Here is a 6000-nt window from a genome sequence, read left to right as displayed (position 1 = left end):
TGCTATTCTCCTTCCTCAGTGATATGAATGGTATGATGAGTTTCTGAAGCAGACCCTTCACCTTTTTTCCAGTCCTCACCAAGACTTATGAACGCCATCTAGACAGATTCATCCCTAGATGGCTCAGCAGTTTCTTCCTTTTCTACACTATACTGTTGTAAGACATCTCTCTCACTCCCTGACATGTGAGCCATGCCAAGACTCCTATGGCGATTGTCACCTTATATCCATGATTGGTATTACTGATATGACCTTGCAGGTCCAGCAAGTGTAATTAGACAGTAAAAGAAGCACGCTCAACCCCACTCTTTCTTGCCACTTGCAAATACCAGTAGCTCTGTTTCCCAGAGGTAGGCATGGAAAGGAGCGGGGGGAAGTGAAAAGCGGCTAATTGTGTGTTATGTGTCATCCTGTCTGAGTCTATTCTTCCCCAGTCCCAACCTCATAATTAAACATTCTGTCCAAATAGAGGGTGTCCTGTGGAATTGCCACATTTAGAATCCATACTGCCTAATGTATGTTCTGCCTGTGTTCTACTAGAAACTTAAAATATCTTTCCCATAATACATTCAGAAGTATCAGTTAAAACCGCTGGGTGTGTACAGGTTCAAAAGCACCCACCTACAAGGTTATTATCAATCCATTGTCCAATTTGAGAGTTATTTCTAAGTCCAGTCAAATAATTTGGGGCCACACCATGGGCACTTCCTAGCATGACAATGGTTGTGTCCCAGTGTTAGGAGGGCCAGAAGACTTGGCAACCTCAGTTGCCATCAGATCCCCAACACAGATTCTAATTGGGAGAATGGGGGTTCATCTAGCTAACATTGATAGCGTGTCTGCCTTTTCTTGTTCACAATTATGTGTATGAGTTTCAATTAAATTTCACTCTAGCTCATTTTAATTGCTGTACAACCAATGAGATATTTTGGAGTACATATAAATATATAATAAATTATTTTAAAAAATATATATTTATATATGTATATATAAGTAATCACCATCATGTTAAAATATATACCTTTCAAAGGCAAACAGAAATCTCAGAAAAAAAGATATTTGGGTACATAGAAAACAGTGGTTTCTAGAAAAATTAGAACTATTAACATTGGAATACCAATCCTAAGTGAAATTGAAAACAAAACTAAAAATAAAAACTCTTCTACCTGAAAATTTAAAAACATATGACATAATTCTGGAATGAAAAGGGAACTATAATCATGAATTAAAGAATTCCTGAAAGATAATGATAATGAAAATACTATATATCAAAATCTATGTAAAGCAATATAGAGGGAAATTCATAGGCTTAACATCTCTATCAAGAAAAATGAAATAATATAAGTGAATTACATTCCTAAGCCAGACAACTAGGAAAATAACAGCAAAATAGACCAAAAGAGTACCAGGGGAGAAAATATATCTTTATAAAGCAGTAAGTGAGGTAAACAGAAAAATAGCCAATTTAAAATAATTCTGGTTCTTTGAAAAATTAACAAAATAAGCCGCTAGTTAATTTATTTAAGGTATATAAAGAAAATATATAAAAAATGAGAAAATTACAACGAAGAACGGCTAAGACAGGAAATAAAAATAAAACAAGAAATTCTATTCAAATATGGAAACCTAAATGATATAATTTCATAGAAAAATATTAGAATCAACCTCAGTAGAAATAGAAATAGCTTAAACAGAACAATTTTAATAAAATAGAGAAAGTTATCAAAATACTTCCACAAAAAAATCCAAACAAACCAACCAAAAACTAAAACCAGGCTCAGGTGTTTTCACAGGAGAATTTTGCCAAACCCTTGAGACCAGATGGTTTCCCAAAGTTATATAGATTGGTCTAAAGCATAGAAAATGAGAACTTGTAAGTTCTTTTTATGACACAAGTATAACATTTTTATCCTAAACTTGATTTTTAAAAAACACAAAAATATAAACATTCATGCAAATATCATAATATACTATTAGTAATTAGACTCAAATACCACATCAAGAAAAGAATACCCGTGCCTATATGGAGTTTATATCAGAGATGCAAGAATAGTTCAATATTAGGAAGCCTATTAATACAATTCACTCCCATGGAAAATAGATTAATATCTTAGGAAATCTCTCTTAATAGTATTTACTGTATTGAAAGGTTTAAAATGAAAGATCATTATTTTCTCTATAGATACTGAAAAAACTTCAGATAAAACAAAGTCCATTCTCAAAACAATCTCTTGTGAATATTGAGGTGGATGAATACTTAACAAATATATCATGTTAACATGGTACATATAACATGTATGTGTGCGTGCATGTGTATGTTCCCATGCAAGGGGGCACCCATAAAAATGAATTATCTTCTGGAGAGCGGGCCCCTTGTAGTACAGGTTTCCCCCACTAGGTGGGTATTCTAGGAACCCATCTGTATCAGTGTACTCGCTGGTGGTGGTGTGAGAGGCTATGTTTGGCTTCAGGAAATTTTTTTTGAAGACTCAATGCATTTGCCTATTTCATGATAACGCACCTGCCCACACCATGCTGAGTGTTCAGCAGTTCTTGACCAAAAATGGCATTACCCTTGTGCCCCACCCACCTTATTCACCTGATCTCACCCCAAGTGACTTCTTTTTGTTCTCCTATATGAAAACAGTCCTCAAAGGGAAACATTTTACTGATGTGGAAGAGGTGAAACAAAAAACAGCAGGAGCACTAAAAGGCATCAAAATCAACAAGTTCAAAACTGTTTTGAGTAGTGGAAAAAAACGTCTCAATAGGTTTTGTATCAAATGGAGAGTACTTTCTAGGTGACTGAAGTGTAAACATGTAAGAATAAATACACAATTTTTTATAAATAAATTCCGGGGTTTTGGGGGGGGGTCGCCCCCTTGTATGCATGTGCACGCTCGTGTGTGTGTGTGTGTGTGTGTGTGTGTAAAATCCCTAAAGCTAGCCTTTTATTTAATGGAAAAACACTAAAGGCATTCTAACGTCATGAACTAGGCAAGAATGCCTGCCCACCGTCTTGACCACTATACAGTGCATTGTTCAGGAAGTATTAATCAGTGCTATTGGACAATAGAAAACAAACACATTGAAACTGTAAAAGTAAAAGAAAATAATAGAACTTTTCTATTTTCAGGTGATCTGATAGTATACCTGAAATATCCAATTTAATCAATGATAAAACTAACTCACAATTATTCACCAAGTATACAAGATTAACATGCAAAAATAACCACCCATTAGAAAATACAATGGAAGAAAACCTCATTTACAGTAGCAACAAATATATATATAATAATAATATAAAGAAATGTCCAAGATCTATGTGAAGAAAAGTATAAAACACTACTGAAAGACACGAAGTTGACTTCAACAATGGAAAGACATTATTTATTCTTGGCTGATAGTGCAACATTATTAAGATAATAGTTTTACCTAATTTAATTTATAAATTTAAGGCATTCCTAATTTAAGAAACCAAGAAGCTTTTTTATGGAGTTAGCCCAAGTTGCTAAAAAGTTTATATGAAAATATAAATGGAGAATAGCTAGGAAAACACTGACAAGAAAGGGCTATGAGTGGCACTAGCACTATCAGAAATTAAAATGTACTACAAGGCCTCTGTAATCAAAAGACTGAGGTACTGGCAAAAAAATTGAAGAACCAATATAAAGTCTAGAAATAGGCCCAGATACATATAGAAACTTTGTGTATAATAAAGGTGGTATTGCTAATTACTGGGCAAAGTTAATTAAATTGTTCTGGAACAACTGGAAAAAGAAATTTGAAAGAATAAAATAAGGTAAATTACATACAACATACACAAGAATAAACTCCCAATAAGTTAGAGGTCTAAATAAAAACAAACTCTATAAGCCCAAGGAAAAATAAATGAACAAATTACTCTATAACTTGGTTTCAACTATGAGTGAAAGTCCAAATACACTATATCTGTATCTATATCTATGCATACATTGTGTGTATATATGTATATAGAGTGTATATATAGGTATATATATATGGAGAGACAGGGAACAAATGTAAATATATATAATATAGTAAAATGTGTATATATGTATATATAGTGTATATATGTGTGTGTGAAAAAATATATAGGGAGAGAGAGGGAACAAATGTAAATAAATGGAGCAAAATATTGGTTAATATGTAAAAATCTGAATAAAGGATAGATAAGATATAAATATATGTATATATCCTTTATTCAGATTTTATATATTCATATGTAGGTGTGTGTGTTCTTTGAATTATTTTTATAAATTTTCAGTGTTTGAAATAATTTCTAAATAAAAATATGTTTAAAATTCAAAGAAGTAGGTATAGAACCATTCAATTTTATAAATGTATGTAATAACTTGCATAATCTAAAGGATATATATACAAACATTCACAAACATGCATGCCTCTAAAATGTTAAGTAGCAATTTCTAAGCCAGTGGGATTTTAGATATCTTTATGCAATTTACTTTTTTCTTCTCATTGTTTCCTTTTATGAGCATTGCTTTTGGCATAAGAAGCTAATTTTGTAAATTTTAAAAGTTCTTCAAAGCATTGTCTATAATAGTGAAAAACTAGAAATAATCTTAATGGCCACCAGTAGGTAAACAACTAACTTATAAATGACAAGTAATAAAATTAAGCAATGGAAAGAGATACGGTTCTCAGCATTCCTGAGGCATTGTATAACAAGAAAATCTTACTTCTGAAACTGCATTTGTTTAAAATAATAAAAACAATAAGTTTGGTTTTCCTAAATACATTTAGGATTTCTGAGTCTAAGAATTCAGCCATTATTTCTCTAAATTTTGCCTTTCCTCCAATTTTCTCTATCCAATATATAGTTTCTTATTTGAGTTTGATTGTATAGGTTTCTTTTAAGGTTACTTTCATTCATGGATGAAATTCATGATTTTAGTCCCTGTGTTATCTAGTGTTTAAAAAAAAAATTGTCAGCTCTATTGCTCCAAGCTTATCTCAGGGAATCCTTTGTGCTTGTATTTAAAGTTCATTTCTCCAGAGTTCATTTGCATTTGCTTCTTCTGCCTGACACTGCCAATCCAAGCACATGTTAAACTATGTTTTTAGGTTGCAGCATTCTCATGCTATTTGAGCAGAACTCATTCTAGCCCCAAACTCCTATGAGCATGGAGGCGTGTCATCTCTGACTCAAAAAGAAAATTGTTTTACTTTTGCACCAGCTTAACCATACATTAGTAATTACCTTAAAAACTGTATTTTAACCAGTTCAAGGTGGCTATAGATTTCTCTGTGAATTTAATCTGCCATATTGTCCTATATTTTATTTACTGATTTATTCAGGCTCCAGTATCATGTAGACCTAATGACTTAAGTTTATAATATTTTAGAAATATACCTATCATATATTACAATATCTTATATTTGAATAGCTGGGAAGACAAGTTCCCTTCATTGTTCTAAATTATATTGGCTCTTTTCAGACCCTTATTATTTCATGTTTTAGAATTTGTTTTCAAAATATACCTATCTGTGGGGCACTGACCGGAATTGTATTAACATATACTGTTTCTGTGTGTAAAGTTTGGGAAGAATTGAGTTATTTATAATATTTAATCTTAACATCTGCACATTTCTGGTTAATATTTTTAAGTTTTTTTCCTAAGTAAAAGTGTTTTCCATTCTAGTTTCTAACTAGTTATTTTGGGATTACTAGTTATTTTGAAACATGTTGTTTTTAATACAGTATACGCTTTGAGCAAATGGCTTAATAGTTCTTAAGTGTTATTTCTTTTTCTTTTTCCTTGTCGGAACATGCAAGGCTGCCAAAAACAAGCAAAACAAAATAATGATTGCCTCGGTTAGTTGCTTTTCCAACAAAGTATCTAATCTGCAAAGATCATTTTTTCTCTGCAGCCTGGGCAACCCTTGAGAAGGAAATACTAATTGCTCCGCCCGCCCCTTAATGTTTGGAAAAAAATGAAATTATTGTGCTTCTTGAAAAGC

The sequence above is a fragment of the Furipterus horrens genome, unplaced genomic scaffold, assembly GCF_987537825.1.
Source record: "Furipterus horrens unplaced genomic scaffold, mFurHor1.1.pri manual_scaffold_1, whole genome shotgun sequence".
NCBI classification, from domain to species: Eukaryota; Metazoa; Chordata; class Mammalia; order Chiroptera; family Furipteridae; genus Furipterus; species Furipterus horrens.
Note: the sequence above shows the minus strand (reverse complement) of the source record.